The following is a 15,919-nucleotide window of genomic DNA, read 5'->3' as shown; positions in this document are numbered from 1 at the left end:
ACAGGTTAACTATGAATGTGCTCCCAAAAGAGTACTGAGCTAGAAACAAAGATTTGAAATTCAATTACTTAGAAGTAGTAATAAGTAATAGCTATCATGATTATACTTATTGAGCATTTACTATGTCAGGCACTGTGAGAAGTAATTTACATACATTTTCTGACTTAATGTTCATCATATCTCTAGTCTGTGTGGCTTGTCTTCACTGTGTAGATAAGGATAAGGACATGAAATCTAAAGAAGCTTAAAAAAGCAAACAAAACTTCGCCAAAGACTCACAGCTAGGAATTTGTAAAAAACACCCAAGAACTTTATCTCTATAACCCACATTTCAACCGATTATGCTCTTAGTTGGAACCACGACAGCAAATGAGAACATCCAGGCACTATAGAAAGAGAGAAAAGATAAGAACAGTGGGTCAAGGGTAGGACACTGAAGAATATGAATATTCGAGGATCAGGGGAAGATCCCTTAGAGAAGGAACAAGTAGGAGGAAACCAGAAGAGTACGTCTGGGTAGCCAAGTGCGTAGAGTGACATTGAAAAGTGAGTGTCTTTAACAGGGGCAGCATGCTTGAAGAGCAGGGCTGGGAAAGGTACTTGGGTGTCGACAGTTAGGCCTAGTTCCTGACAATATCTCTATAACCAGCCATGTTCTCCACCGAGAACCCCAGGAGTAAAATACGAACCATAGGTGGCTGGTCATGTGCTGACTTTTTGAAACACCAGGATATTGCTGGTTCATTCTCTTTGAGCTCTGCTTCTAGAGACTGCCTTGACTTTTTGATCCATTTGAGTAGGTCTTTCTTTCTGGGCCTTGGTTACCTGGCTCTTGGACTCTGTGCCTGTGTGTACGTGTCGGAGGTTCTGGCCTATTCTCTCAGTTTAGGAAACCCAGACTTACACCACATGCCTGCTGTGGTTACTACATACTCCTAACTCCCAACCTGAGCGAATAGGTTTGGCTACAGTCCCTCAATCCACAAGGCTGTGTCTTCTGCTGCTGCTGCTGCTGCTGCTAAGTTGCTTCAGTCGTGTCTGATTCTGTGCGACCCCATAGACAGAAGCCCACCAGGCTCGCCCGTCCCCGGGATTCTCCAGGCAAGAACACTGGAGTGTGTTGCCATTTCCTTCTCCAATACTTGAAAGTGAAAAGTGAAAGAGAAGTTGCTCAGTCATGTCTGACTCTTAGCGACCCCATGGACTGCAGCCTACCAGGCTCCTCCGTCCAAGGGGTTTTCCAGGCAAGAGTACTGGAGTGGGGTGCCATTGGCTTTTCCGGTGTGTTCTGCTAATTTTCTGCAACTCAGCTTCCGGAATTGAAATGAGGAATGTGGTTTCACGTGGTGGCTGTGGTGGCTTCTCTGTTGTTATTGTTCTTTAGTCACTAAGTCGTGTCCTACTCTTTGTGACCGCATGGACTGCAGCCCTCCAGGCTCCTCTGTCCATGGGATTTTCCAGGCAAGAAGAGTAGAGTGGGTTACCATTTCCTTCTCCAGGTCAGGTCTTCCTGACCCAGGGATTAAACCTGCGTCTCAGGCATTGGCAGGCAGATTCTTTATCATCTGAAGCCATGGAAGCCCTATCTGCTCAGTTGCTGCTGCTATTGCTGCTGCTAAGTCACTTCAGTCGTGTCCAACTCTGTTGTGTCCAACTCTGTCGTGTCCAACTCTGTCGTGTCCAACTCTGTGCAACCCCATAGACAGCAGCCTATGAGGCTCCCCCATCCCTGGGATTCTCCAGGCAAGAACACTGGAGTGGGTTGCCATTTCCTTCTCCAATGCGTGAAAGTGAAAAGTGAAAGTGAAGTCACTCAGTCGCATCCAACCCTCAGTGACCCCCCCCCCCCCCATCATGGACTGCAGCCTACCAGGCTCCTCCGTCCATGGGATTTTCCAGGCAAGAGTACTGGAGTGGATTGCCATTGCCTTCTCTGTATCTGCTCTATAGATGTGGCTAATTACTGACAATAGGGCTGCTAGCTTTGAGATCACAGGTTGCTGGTCAGACCTTGCCAAGCCTCACAATGTCCTGTTGGCTGTTTGTCTTCAGGTGAGTCCTCCCAGTTGCCATGATTCTTAAATCCAGCTCTAATAGTTTATAGAGATATGAGAGTTATACTTGGAGACAAGAGGACACTGATGTGACTGGGACTTCTCACGTCCGCCAAGAAAGCTGTATGCTGAACAGTTGTTCAACTGTAGCCAGGAAGGCCCCAGTGTGGGCACCACTGGGAATTTCTCACAGCCATGACATGACTGGTCCATGAAATGGCCAACTTCAACCATAGTGTAGCTGAGTATACAGACTCCTCTGCTTCCGCTTCCAGGGACCTGTACTGAGTGAACCAGTATTAGGGGCCTCCTCTGAGGTAAGGGCACCAGAATCCTCTAGTATCTCTGCTCTTTATATTCAGCTGGAGGCATGTATCCAGCAGCCTTCCCTGACTACAACCCCTCAGTGAGGGTTATTGGATTTATTGAATAAAAATGTAGGACACCCAGTTAAATTTGAATTTCAGATAAACAACAGATAAGACTTTCAGAATATACTTATACTAAGAAATTATTCATCATTTATTTGAAATTCAAATTCAGCAAGGTGTCCACCACAACCCCATAACTTGAGACTCAGTTGGAATTCCTAGGCCTTCAGGTCCATTGGTCTCCACTTTCCCCAAGAAGGCACTGGGGCACTTTGTGAAGAAGAGAAGCAGAGAACTAGATCTGTGCTAGAACTATTGGGGTCTTGATCCTATCTGGTCCCCTTATGCTCCTGGGGCAACTCTGTGCCTGAAAATCCATGAAATTAGACCTTCTGAGTGCCTATGATCTTGTTTGCCTTCCATCATCTGTATTTGGAAGATCAAGAGTGAAAGATGGGTTTTTAGAAGTGTATAGACATGGCAATCCACTCCAGTACCCTTGCCTGGAGAACTCCCTGGGCAGAGAAGCCTGGTGGGCTACAGTTAATGGTGTCGCAGAGTCAGACATGACTAAGCAACTAACATTTCACTTCAGACAGCTTGTAGAGACCATGATCTGTGGCAGCACCCAGTGATTGGTATCCTGCATGGCTTTCCAGGGGACGGTTTTGCATTTCCTGGACAATGTCCTAATAAACCCTTGAACACATCCACACATACCCTACCCAACTTTGCATCATATAATCTGCAATCCAGGAATTCTGGATTACTTGAATCATCAGCACCTCCAAAACAGCCTCCAGACAACTCCAGTTTGCTGTAGCCAGATGTCTATCATTCTGTAGTAAGAGGCCCTGGTCACTTGACATAGACATTCCAAATGAGGCTTGATAGCATTTTGCCCTTTTCTGTGCAACTGACCTAGGAATGACCTCCTAAAAAAAGAGAAGGAAGTTGGCCTGAGTGCCAAGCTGGACAATTTTTCATGCAACTCAAGACTCCCTTCACCTTTGCCCCATTATATCACTAGCTGGCACTTACCCTTCTATACTGAATTTATTAATACAGGACCTTAACTGTATCAGTACATTTAATGTTTATAATAACCCTATGAGGAATATGCTGTTACTATTCCTGAGGCTTCCCTGGTGGCTCAGAGGTTAAAACATCTACCCGCAATGCAGGAGACCTGGGTTCAATCCCTGGGTCAGGAAGATCCCCTGAAGAAGGAAATGGCAACCCACTCCAGTATTGTTGCCTGGAGAAACCCATGGACAGAGGAGCCTGGTGGGCTACAGTCTGCAGGGTTACGACTGAGCGATTTCACTTTCACTTTCATTCCTGTTTTACAGATGAGGGAACTGAGGCAGAGAGACTAAGTAATTTCCCTAAGGTCACATAGGTCAATTAAAATAAATAAATTTAAATTTAAAAAAAAAAGAAAGTGAAAAAAAATTACTAAGAGGTAAAAGCTGGGATTTGAATGTGGGCATTCTAGCTCCAGATTCTATCCTCTTAACCTGTGTGTCAGCCCGCAGCTTGGACCCATCTTAGTTCAACCTAACACTGCTGGACTGGTACTGTTAACATCGGTGCTTCTGATCTAGCAGGGCCCTGTTCTGTCCTCCATTATTCCCAAGGAGAATGGCTTGCTGTGAAGGTGTCTTCAAGGCCTCGGGGGTCTAATGCATGACAGTGAGCTCAGTCTGCAGTAGCCTGAAGCAGCCCGGGAGCTTAGCTCATGCTATGTCAAGTGGCCTGTCTTATTTTAAGAGCCTTGGGTGCTCCATTGGCTGCACACCCAGCAACAGAACCACAGGGCAATGGTCTATGTTGTAAGCCTGAATAAAAGGGGTAGAAGAGACATCCAACCTTGGAAGAGTCTGACTTGAGTATTTCACCATCATTCAGCCCAAATTATCATTCAGATATCTACCTGTGTTCCTAATCCAGATCCAGGGCCTCTTAGGTGCAACTCAGAGAGGTATGAAATACTAGGAAGACCTCTATCTGAGTAGGGTGTTCACATCCTGCCGAGAAGACCTGAATGCAGCCTCAGCTCAACCACCCACCTGCTCCTCTACCAAAACACAATCTGTGGCCCTCTCCAACATGATGTGTTCTGATACACTACCTCAGTCACTTGCCAACAAAGGTCTAGATAGTCAAAGCTATGGTTTTTCCAGTAGTCATGTATGGATGTGAGAGTTAGACCTTAAAGAAGGCTGAGAACCAAAGAACTGATGCTTTCCAACTGTGGTACTGGTGAAGATTCTTGAGAGTCCCTTGGAGTGCAAGGAGATCAAACCAGTCAATCCTGAAGGAAATCAACCCTAACTCTTCATTGGAAGGACTGATGCTTAAGCTGAAGCTCCAATACTTTGGCCACCTGATGTGAAGAGCTGACTCATTGGAAAAAGATCCTGATGCTGGCAAAGATTGACAGCAAGAGGAGAAGGAGGTCACAGAGAATGAGATGGTTGGATGGTATCACTGACTCAATGGACATGAGTTTGAGCAAGCTCCAGGAGATGGTGAAGGACAGGGGAGCCTGGTGTGCTGCAGTCCATGGGTTTGCAAAGAGTCGGAGATGACTTAGTGGCTGAACAGCAACAACCACAATCACCTGGACCTCAAGTAAAGATGGCCTTTTCTTCCTAAAAGGTAGTGATGACTCCTTCAGATCCTCACACACCTCCAGGACTCCACCTATGGGACTTCCATCTCTGATCTGTCCCTCTTGCCCTGTCGTTACTCTGTCCTGGAAGTAACAGGTTTATAAAGAAGGCATGCTTCCCTCCCTGCACTGCTCCTCCCTCCACTGCAGCCATTTACTCCCTGGTTGGTAAAAGAGAGTTCCTATTTGCACAGTCAGTTAAAACACTGCTTCCTAACCAGAGCCCTTGGGACTACCAAGTCCACATCCACCAGCCTGCCATCCCTAAACGGATGACAAGAGTAGTGCTTAAGGAATACCTGCACTCTTCTACTGCTCACACACAATTGACTTCTCGGTGGCTAGCATCATTGCTGCAGATTTTGCTTTCAGAAATTATTGACTCCCTCTTTCAGAACTGCTTTTCTGTCCAACAATATTTTTCATCCTTATCACTTGTCTTGTACTCCTTCTTCCTTGCATTATTGATACTCTTGCAGCTAGAGATTATCTGAGAAGGTATGTACCAACTCAAAGGAATCTTGATGAGTATACCAAGTTCTGTTTGGCAGTAGCCTTCAGAATGAAGAGTTGACTATGGGATGCTGTCTCATTCTCCCCAAGCACATTTATTCTACCTACCTAGTGAAAGCTGAGGATTGAGGGTAATAATAACACCACCAGCAATGAGATCTGTCCTTTCTTGAATTCTCACTATGGGTCAGGTACTGTGCTAATTGCTTTGCGTATATTTTCTCACTTAATCCTCACAACAATGCAATAAAGAGGATACTATTTAACTTCCAATTTACAGCTGAGAAAACTGACTTGCCAAAGATCACATAATGAGTAGTAGAGCCAAATTTCATGTTAATTTAAAGCCTGGGCGTTCAGCCACCTTGCTGTCATTGTCATATATCAGCTAACTTCCTCCATGCCCAGTCTCCCAGCTTCTTCTATTCTTTTCCCTACTCCTAAATCTCCAGCTACAACCTCAGTGATGAGGGGGAATAAACAAGAGAGGTATTCCCAAGAGGAAGTAGACTAATTATTGCATCAAGACTGACCTCACCAACTGGACCACGGGAAAGAGTGAGGGCACAAGGAATGTTTTAATTTGGCCCTTTGAAACAGAGATCCTACTTAAAATAATGAGGGTTTTGTTATAATTACTTTCCTGTTTCATTCACTGATGGAGCCCAAACACCTAGAACCATGCTTAGCTGATAAAAGTGTTGGTCACCCAGTCGTGTCTGACTCTTTGAGACCCTGTGGACTGTAACCCATGAGGCTCCTCTGTCTAAGGACTTCTCCAGGCAAGAGTACTGGAGTGGGTTACCATTCCCTTCTCCAGGGGATATTCCAGACCCAGGGATCAAAGCCAGGTCCCCTGCATTGCAGGCAGGTTCTTTACCATCTGAGCCACCAGGGGGGAAGCCTAGTAATAGATGCTCAACAAATACTAGCATGGAATTCAGGAAATTCGGGTTGGTCCAGCAAAGAACACAGGAGTCCTAGGAAATCTGACTGGTGGGAAAGTGGCTTCTAGTGGAACCAGATAACAGAGTCTACAGAACAGTGGCACACTACCTCCCAGCTACTCTTCAGGTTTACTTCTTTTTTTCCTGTTCCAACCAAGAAATTCTGTTTATCCTTCATGTATTTTTTCCACCTGTGATTGCTGCTTATTCATAAATTCTGCTTTCCTATCATATAGTTCTGCTTCCTCATAGATTTGGCTTGTGTGACCCTCCATAGCCATCACTCCATCATATGTCATTCTTTCAACTCCAGTCTCCAAGAACACCTGCCCTTTTATCTCCACATTTCCCAGTTTGAATCCCAGAAGGAAGCTGATTGGCCAAACTCATCTCTTCCATCCAAGCCCTGATTTTTGGAGGGGCAGGCCTAATATCAGGGGCCAGTTCCTGGTCCAATCAGGAGCCATCCCTGGGTAGAGAACAATCTTGCTTTGCTTCTCAGAGCAAGGGGGCTGTGGGTGGGGCAGTTTCATCTTGAAGAGGAAGTTGGGTGTGGCAGGCACTTTGTTGACATATCCAGTATAGGAGTGCTCCTGGGAGCCCATCTCTCATCTCTGAAAAGTGACTTTGTAAGTTACAACTGTTCATCAGGCATTCCCAGGAACACCAGGTAAATGCAGCTGGTAACTTGCTAAGTTTGGAATTCCACTTGGCCTGCAATCTCTTTGCACTCTTTTTTCTGGGACTGCCTTGGTGTGCCACCTATTACCTCTTTGGAGTTGGCTTTTTTTGGACTCTTTTCTACTTAGGTGAGTTGGCTTCTGAATAGACTGCTTGACTCTTGGACAAGGTAAGTGTTTGGATTCAACTTTGGTTCTGAATCATGCTTTCAACTTGGATGAAATGGGCCCCAATCCTGCTCCTTTGCCCCCTGCTTTCTACTCAGATTCCCTTTGCTCTAAGTTATCATGTGCCTGAGGGTGCTTCCCTTTCCCAGTCCCCCAACATATTCCTGAGGGAATGACAGTAAGAAATAGTTGGTGGGTTCAGTGAAAGCAATTTTAGAGGAATGGTTGGGGTAGAAACCAGATAGAAGCAAGTTGAGGAAGTGGAAATAGCAAGAATAACTACTCTTCTGAGATGAAAAGGAGGAGAAGAAATCATATGCATGTCAAGATTTGTGCTTTTAACTTAAGAGTTTGCTTGTGATTATACAATACCTAACTTTGTAAAACATTTTGAAAAAATAAAAGTTATAAAGAATAAATATATAATTCTCTGTAATCCAGCTACCTACATAATTATGATAGTTACTTATTTTTGAGCACCTACTAAACAGAATTGTTTTAATCACGTGATTAATAGTATTTCTATTTACTATGTAATATAAAGTCCTAGCTAGGCCAGAATTAAGACAGATATGTCTGTGACATAGAGTAAGACAATATCCTTTCCTCTCAAGAAATAATTGGCATCCATTGGTGTACAAGGGGGCTAAGAGTTTGCTGGGGGAAAACTCAAAGTGTGGCTTCAGAAGGATTCGGGTTGTGCATAGACATGTCTGGGGTAGTCCCGGAGGGAGACGGTGGTGGGCAGGTACAGTGGGGCCCCTAGGGAGAGTACAGCCTGTTGAGGAAGGAGTCTGCAATAGTTAAGACTGGGCTTGAGTCCTGCAAGGCCATGGCCAGTCTGCCTGTTATGCAGCAGGGCCCAATTCTATTTCCTCATGTGTGTCTTTCCAGAAGAAAACAAAGAGAGGCCTCTGTGTAATAGAAAGAGCCATTTTATGAAACTCTGAAATGCCCTGGGGCCTATCACCCAGTGGGTAACTGGGTGTAGCACCCAGGAAAAGAGCTTTTCCTTTCTCATGTTGAGAGAGGATGCTGACAGGCACCACAGGGGCTATCCAGCCCTAGACGTCCCACAAAACCAGCACCACGGGGCCAGCTCTAGTGGCAGAAAACGTTTTTGTTTAATTCACAGCAAGGTAACAGTAGCTGACTTTAGTGAGTTCAGTAATACTTTACCTTGAGCATTAATGCTGAAAAATGGACTCTCTTACTTCCTGTTTTTCAAAAGCATCGTTGACTAGGGGAACAATGCAGGGCTCCAAATGAGGCATGGGTGTGGGCTTCTAGCTCACCCTGGTGCTGGCAGAGCCTGTCATGGTGTTAGGCTAAGTGAACTGGAACAATCATGATGGCATAACTGATTCAAGAGCACAGGTAAGAGTTGCTCACTAATGACTCAACAGCACCTTTTTCAATGACAGTATTTACACAAACAGCGCCTTCCTGCCCTGTATAAAACCAAGCTCCCCACCCCCTAGTACCACCCACCCCAAATTTCTCTCCACAGCATTTACCAGGATTTCATGTACCATAATTTTGCTTATTTCCTCCTCTTTTAAAAAAAGTTGTCTTTTTCCTACTGTAGAATGTAAACCCATGAAAGTAGTGTCCAGGTCTATGGGTTTATGGCTGTGTACCCAGAGCCTAGATCAGCGGTTGGCACAGAGCACTCAGTGGTCACTGGGCTCATCCATTTCGTAAGATTCTGAAATCTCTGGGGAAGGATGAGAACCATTAAGATTTTCAATTAGCATCTGGATTTATAGCCTGGAGGAACCTAGAATATGTGCTTGCATTTATAATAACCCTATAAAATCCATACTATAATATGCCTATTTTACAGAAGAAATTGGGGATTAGAGCAAAAGCAACTTGCCCCAAGCCTCGTAGATGATAAGAGCCAAGGTCAGATAAACTGGTCTAGTGAGTAAGTAAGTAAGAAGACTGCGTAGAAGGGGTTGCCAAAGCTGAGGCAACAGCTAACGAAAGCCATAACTGATACGATAGAAATATGGACAGGAAAAAAGAGATGGAAAGGAACGAAGCTGTGAAGACTGATTAGAAACATGGGCACAGAATTCAATGCACTGCTAGAAGTAGCCTATAAAAATTGAATGAGAAAACAGGGATTTCTTCTAAGAGGGAGGTTACTTCATTTCCTTTCAGGGAGAAAAAGAGAAATTAACAGGCAAGTAAATGTAAGTCCTTGCAGCTTTGAGCATATTTATGGTAAAATTAGGAGACAAAGAGATGCAGGTTTGATCCCTGGGTTGGGAAGATCCCCTGGAGGAGGGTATGGTAAGCCACTCTAGTATTCTTGCTGGGAGAATCGCATGGACAGAGGGAGGCTGGTGGGCTACGGTCCATAGGTCAGAAAGAGTCAGATACAACTGAAGCAACTTAGCAAGCACACATGCATGATAAAATTATATTAATGTGGATTTCATACTTGGATTTTAATTGGGAAACAGATGAGAGTAAAATACCTTATGGAAAAGGAGTCAGTGTTGTATCTTAACATGGAGAAGTCTCTGGCAATAGTGTCCAAGGAATGAGTCAAGAAGGAGTACGAAGACTTGGGAGAGGGGATTCTTCTTTACTTTTTAGGATTATTCATTTATTTACTAGCTGCACTGGGCCTTTGCTGCTGCCTGCAGGCCTTCTCTAGTGGTGAGCAGGGGCTGCTCTTCGTTGCACTGCACAGGCTTCTTATTGCAGTGGCTTCCCCTGCTGTGGAGCAAGGGCTCCAGGGTGTGAGGGCTTCAGTAGTTGTGGCTCAAAGGTTCATTTGCCCCACAGCATGTGGAATCTTCTGGAACCAGGGATAAAAGCCATGTCCCTTGTACTGGCAGCTGGATTCTTTACCACTGGACCACCAGGGAAGTCCAAGAGGGGATTCTTAACATTTTAGGACCAGGGGATTGTTGGGGTTCCCTGGTGACTCAGAAGATGAAGAATCTGCCTCCAATGCAGGAGTCTGGGTTCAATCCCTGGGTCAGGAAGATCACCTGGAGAAGGGAATGGCTTCCCACTCCAGTATTCTTGCCTGGAGAATTCCATGGACAGAGAGGCCTGGCAGGTTAGTGTCCATGGAGTCACAGAGAGTCGGATGCAACTGAACTACGAACACTTTCACTTTCAGGGGATTGTTAATCAGAAGTCCCTGGGCAATGTAAAAGACCCCTGAAACAGGCCTTCCGTTAGGAAAAAAGAACTATAGGACCCAGGTGACAAAGTCAGGCCACTTCCACCTTCCCCCTCACCCCGACCCATCAGCTGGTATTGCAGACTACGCTGTGATTCTTCCAGGGGTTCTGGAAGGGGAACCAGAGGCAGATGACTGGATCAGAACAGCCAGCTAGGATGGTCAGTCACACATGGTGAGAGGCAGGTAGGGAACCTGGGAAGTAATACATAGAAAAAGTGTCAGAAGGCAACATCCATCCCAAATCGCACTGGACACAGGCTCTGGGGGTGGTAATCAATCAGTATTTACTGAGTACTCTTTACATGCCAGGCTCTGTGCCAGGCACTGGGCAAAATGCTGGGAGTCGAGCTCCTAATAAACTATTTCTTTATTTCTCCCCTCTCTTCTGGAGAAAGAACTGGAATGACATCGGGCTCTCACTGGCAAAAGGACTGGGCAATGGCTGCATCTGCAAGAGGCAGTCTGCGGCTTGAGCAGAGGGGTCAGGTTGGGGATGACATGGCCTGGGTGATACAACACTTAGATTTTCCTGGAAATTTCTGTTTATTTTCTATGCTCAACTTAGTATTATTTATATATGGTTGATAAGCAAATTAACTACTTTATAGTTTCTTGTAAGTCATTTCTATATATACAGTTACGACGTTTTCTTGTGGAAGGGAAGGACTTTCAATTTTCAATCTTAAAATCAGCAATGTGCCTAAATTACTGGGCCTGATAATTGTCTAAAACAAGCGTAGCAGCAGCAAATAGGGGAAAAGGCATGATTCATCACCTCTTTATTATACAGCCAAACCTAAGTCACAGCGGGGAAGCCGCTGTAGAGTGTAGGGATTTTAAATCACTGCAAGGGTAGAGGTCAGTGCATAGATAATCTGGAGAGATGATCCCCCCAAAACCCTTTAAGACTCTACATTTGGCAACCACCTGACTCATAAGGGCAACCTGGCAATGAACTTCCCAAGTTAGGGTGTTCACCCCATTTCACCCAGCCTGCAAGTGTGCCTACAAGATTACTCTTATTTTCCATGGTACAAGAAGGGAATTGAAGGAACAGAGCTAGTGAAATCAACAACCTAGTTCCTTGACTTATGAAATAGAATAGAGATGAACACTTAAACAATTATTTGCCATTGTGGAATGTGTTTTCCCTAGTAACAATGTTGTACATACTCATAACATTTATATAATAGTCTATTTCAATCACTCTCCTATACAGGCTACAGACTCTTACACAGCATGTAGCCCAGTGTCTTTTGTGTACCTGAAACTCAAATTATATATATATTTTTATTTTTATTTTTATTTTCAGCTCAGTGTTACAGCTCTATTTTATTTAGAAGATAGCAGGAAAATCCATCTTTGAGGATTGAGGGCACGTTGATCTAAAGACACGAGGAGAAGAGCGCCCCAGCGGGCGGGAGAGAGAGCTCAAATTATATTAATTGAAAGATAATTTTACCAGTAGAAAAAGGGGAAAGAATAGTAAAAGAAGCAAGAGGAGGAACCAAAATGAAAGTTCAGTTTTAAATCATATTTAATTATGAATAAATGATTATAGGCATGGGTTCTAACTGAAAAGATTTCAATCTCTGCTCTAAGATAAACAACAAAGATTCCAGGAGACTGATTTTTAGGAACTCCTTTTAAAAGTTTCTAGATCTGTGGTCTGTACCATTTTGAGTCTCAGTCCTGTAAGCATGAACGCTAAGTCATTTCAGTTGTGTCTGACTCTTTGCAACCCCATGGACTATAGCCCACCCAGCTCTTCCGTCCATGGGATTCTCCAGGCAAGAATACTGGAGTGGGTTGCCATGCACTTCTCCAAGGGATCTTCCCAACCCAAAGATAGAAGCTGCATCTCCTTACATCTCCTGCCTTAGCAGGCTGCTTGTTTACCACTAGCGCCACCTGGGAAGCCAAGTCTTAGTCCTACACCCCCTTAAAAATTTAGTCCATCCATTGCTACAAAGAATTTTAAAGCAGAATCAATCCGTATACTTCAACTTAACATTTATTAAGTGCCTATTCTATGTCAGGCGGTTTTCTACATATTTAATGTGTATGAACTTATTTGAATTTCGTCAGACTCTATGAGGTAGGTACCATTATTGTTTCTATTTTACCTAGGAGGGAATAGGGGCACAGAGAAGTAACTTGTCCAAGATCTCCCAGGTAGTGGGTGACAATCCGGAGTCCTGCCCAGATAGTCTGAGCCACATCGGTAGACAGCATATACTACCTTAGCTCTGCAGACTTTGTTTTCCCAGTATACATCTCCAAGTAAATGGTTTGTCCAAACAGCTCTTAGATGTTTAAATGTTTGGCACCTGTTTGTTACATGCTTATCTACTACCCTTCAAAATTCGTTAACTTTGTTTCTAAAAGCCACATGCTTAGTTTTTTAAATCATCTTTTGCTGTCTTCTTTTCCACAAGAGATAATTGTTTGGATAATAACCTTTTAAGAAATGAAAAAAGTATAGAATTACTTTTGTGAGGGAAAAATGGTAGCAGGCTATTCTTACATGAGCTGAGAGTCAGCATCTCAGATGCTTTTTGTTTTTATTGAAGTATAGTTGATTTTTTGGGCTTCCCAGTGTCTCAGAGAAAAAGAATCCAACTGCAATGCAGGAGAGGCAGATTCGATCCCTGGGTCAGGAAGATGCACCAGAGGTGGGCTTGGCAACCCACTCCAGTATTCTCGCTTAGAGAATCCCCATGGACAGAGGAGCTTAGGGGGCTACAGTCCATGGGGTCACAAAGAGTTGGACACAACTGGGTGACTAAGCACAGCACACAGCACAGCATTTTAGTAGCCCTTATCATGCTGTTTTCTCCAGCTTCTTCTAGGACTATGATGGGGAGGAGAAACTCATCTGGCATGTCGTTTCTCCTTCCCATTATTATTTCTTGCATAGGATATTAAAAGGAAGCTATTTGAAAATCTCACTTTGGTGATGAGGAAAGGAACAGTAAGTACAATCCTATATACTGGGAATTTTTCTAGAATTATCTTTACTTTCTTCATGAGATAAAAGAGAACCTAAAGTTACACTGTAAATTGTTTAAGTTTCAGACAGTGCTGTTTGGTTTGAAACATGCTGTGAATTTTAGAACTTTCTTTAGAACTTTGGTAACCTGGCCAGGGCACTTTTTCTGTTCCTCAAGATTATTAATCTTATACCCCCAAATATATTTCATATGTAGTTTGACAAATGACAATTAGATGCTCTTCATGGGTTTGGGGTAAATGAGCCAATAAGCCCTTGCTTAAATGACAGTGTCAGGGAGATGGACCAGTCAGGGATGGTCCCGCTTCTTCCCACGTATAGGAGGGCTGAGAGGTCAACAAAGGGGCACTGTAAGAGGGTGAGCCCCTCTCTGGAGGTGGAACAGCTGCACCATACACCTTGCTTGTTTGGATAATATTCTGAACCCCAAACCTACTCTGCTAGCTTAGTCTCTAAGAACAAGCCAAGCAACTGAAAACAGGGCCCTTGCTCAGCTAAGTCAAAGCCCAAGGAATCTCTAGCATCATGGGCTGCACCCGCCCACCTGGAGCATAAGAGTGTCTGTGAAAGAATAAGGGAAGGGTGGTGTCACCACTATCTCTCTCTTCATGTCCACCATACTAATAAACAGGCCTCATTTCCTCGTCTAAAGATCTGCTCTAAAGAAGGCATGACTCAACTGAAGCATTTTCAAATTACTGTGGCTGGTTAACAAACCATCCTGTAAAAGTATGCCCTGGTACAAATTTATCAGCTGCTTTACAGTAAAAGCAAACCCAGGCACGTTGCTTATTATGAGAATGTGCTCAGAGTGAGCATTTTATTTTATAAATAGATAGTATATTAAGAAATTAGATAATTTATATATTTGAGTTCAATACTAGAGAGTGAATCATTTATTAGGAAGAGGCTAATAAGACATTAAACTTCAAAATTTAGAAACAAAATCTCTGATGAATTAAATTTAAATAATTGTATCCCCATATCAATGGAGAAAGACCACAGTAGAGAAAAAAAACTGAAGTAGTTTGTTTTAAATTTAGAAAAACCTCTTGGTAAAAGATAGTAAAATTATATTATCAACAACAACAACAACAAAAAGAGTTGAAGAGAGTTTAAGGTATAGTCTTTCTTGTTTAAGATTTTGTTTTAATGTGGACCATTTTTAAATTCTTTATTGAATTTATTGCAATACTGCTTCTGATTTATGTTTTAGTTTCTTGGCTACAAGACCTATAGGATCTTAGCTCCTTGACCAGGGATTAAACCTGCATCTCCTGCACTGGAAGGCAAAGTCTTAACCACTGGACAAGGAAAGTCCCTGAAGGTTATAGTCTTATAAAGAAAAATCAAATACTGTGAAGGCTAACAAAAGCCCTTGTCTTTTTCCCCTGCTTTGGTTAATAGAACTGGCTTTGTGATAGAGATCCTGAATTTTAACTTCTGGTTATCAGGCTAGTAGTACACTGATGAAGCAACAATGTTAGAGTGTATTCTACCAAGTCAGAGGTATATTAAAATTATGAAAGGGACATCAAGAACCTGATAAAGCTTTGCGTATCCTGCTGAGCTAATAAATAGACAACTAATTTAAGATGGATAAAACTGTTGGATCTCTCAAGCTTCTAATGGTTTCTAAATGTATTTATCTTACAACTTAGAAGTTTTTAGTAATAATAATCTAAGTTCTGTGTATTTTCCTTTAAAAAAGGAATAAACATTTGCACAGTATTATATTGTAAGAAATTCAATAAAGACTTTGAATTTGAGGAGACAACTCTGTACCCCTCCAGCACAAAGAACCTATCCTTTTACTGTGTGAACAATATAACCAGAATCATGGCTCACTATTCAGAGTGGTTTATATAACCTTTGGGTCAACTTGTGCTTCATGGTGCAATAAGCTCCTGACACGTCTATAAACCAGAGGCAGATTTGTTGTTTGTATTCCCAAATATTGACTGCAAGCTTTGGAAAAAAAAAAAAAAGGATCCTCCCTTATAGAATTACGGAATGTTAGAGCAAAAGAGAAGTGAAAGATGATCTTGAATAAACCACCATGTTGTAGATGAAGAAAGTGAAGCAGAGAGTGACCCGCTGATGTCTCATCAGGCTGGGACACAGCCTGGCTCAGAGCTTGGTTCCCCTGAGTCTTAGGTCCATACTCTGGCACCAGTGTCATGTAGCCTCTATCATGTTGCTTGATGAATGAGGGTGTTGGGCATCAGGAAGATAAAAATGAAAGAGACATACTCGACATCAACAAGCTCAAAATCTAATAGGGA

The 15,919-nt window shown here is 43.3% G+C and overlaps 1 protein-coding gene across 1 annotated transcript in view; it reads left to right on the top strand.

Annotated features, from left to right (window-relative positions):
• The first annotated feature begins 7,101 nt into the window (after positions 1 to 7,101).
• NOTCH2 (notch receptor 2) overlaps positions 7,102 to 15,919 on the top strand; it is a 216,215-nt gene continuing 207,397 nt past the window's right edge. Inside the window, exon 1 of the mRNA XM_069602391.1 lies at positions 7,102 to 7,232. The gene's annotated coding sequence lies outside the window, so the exon portion shown is untranslated. The remainder of the gene's footprint in view (positions 7,233 to 15,919) is intronic.

The sequence above is a fragment of the Ovis canadensis genome, chromosome 1 (genome assembly GCF_042477335.2).
Source record: "Ovis canadensis isolate MfBH-ARS-UI-01 breed Bighorn chromosome 1, ARS-UI_OviCan_v2, whole genome shotgun sequence".
NCBI classification, from domain to species: Eukaryota; Metazoa; Chordata; class Mammalia; order Artiodactyla; family Bovidae; genus Ovis; species Ovis canadensis.
The sequence above is the reverse complement of the archived record's forward strand: the minus strand, read 5'-3'. Positions and strand labels throughout refer to the sequence as shown.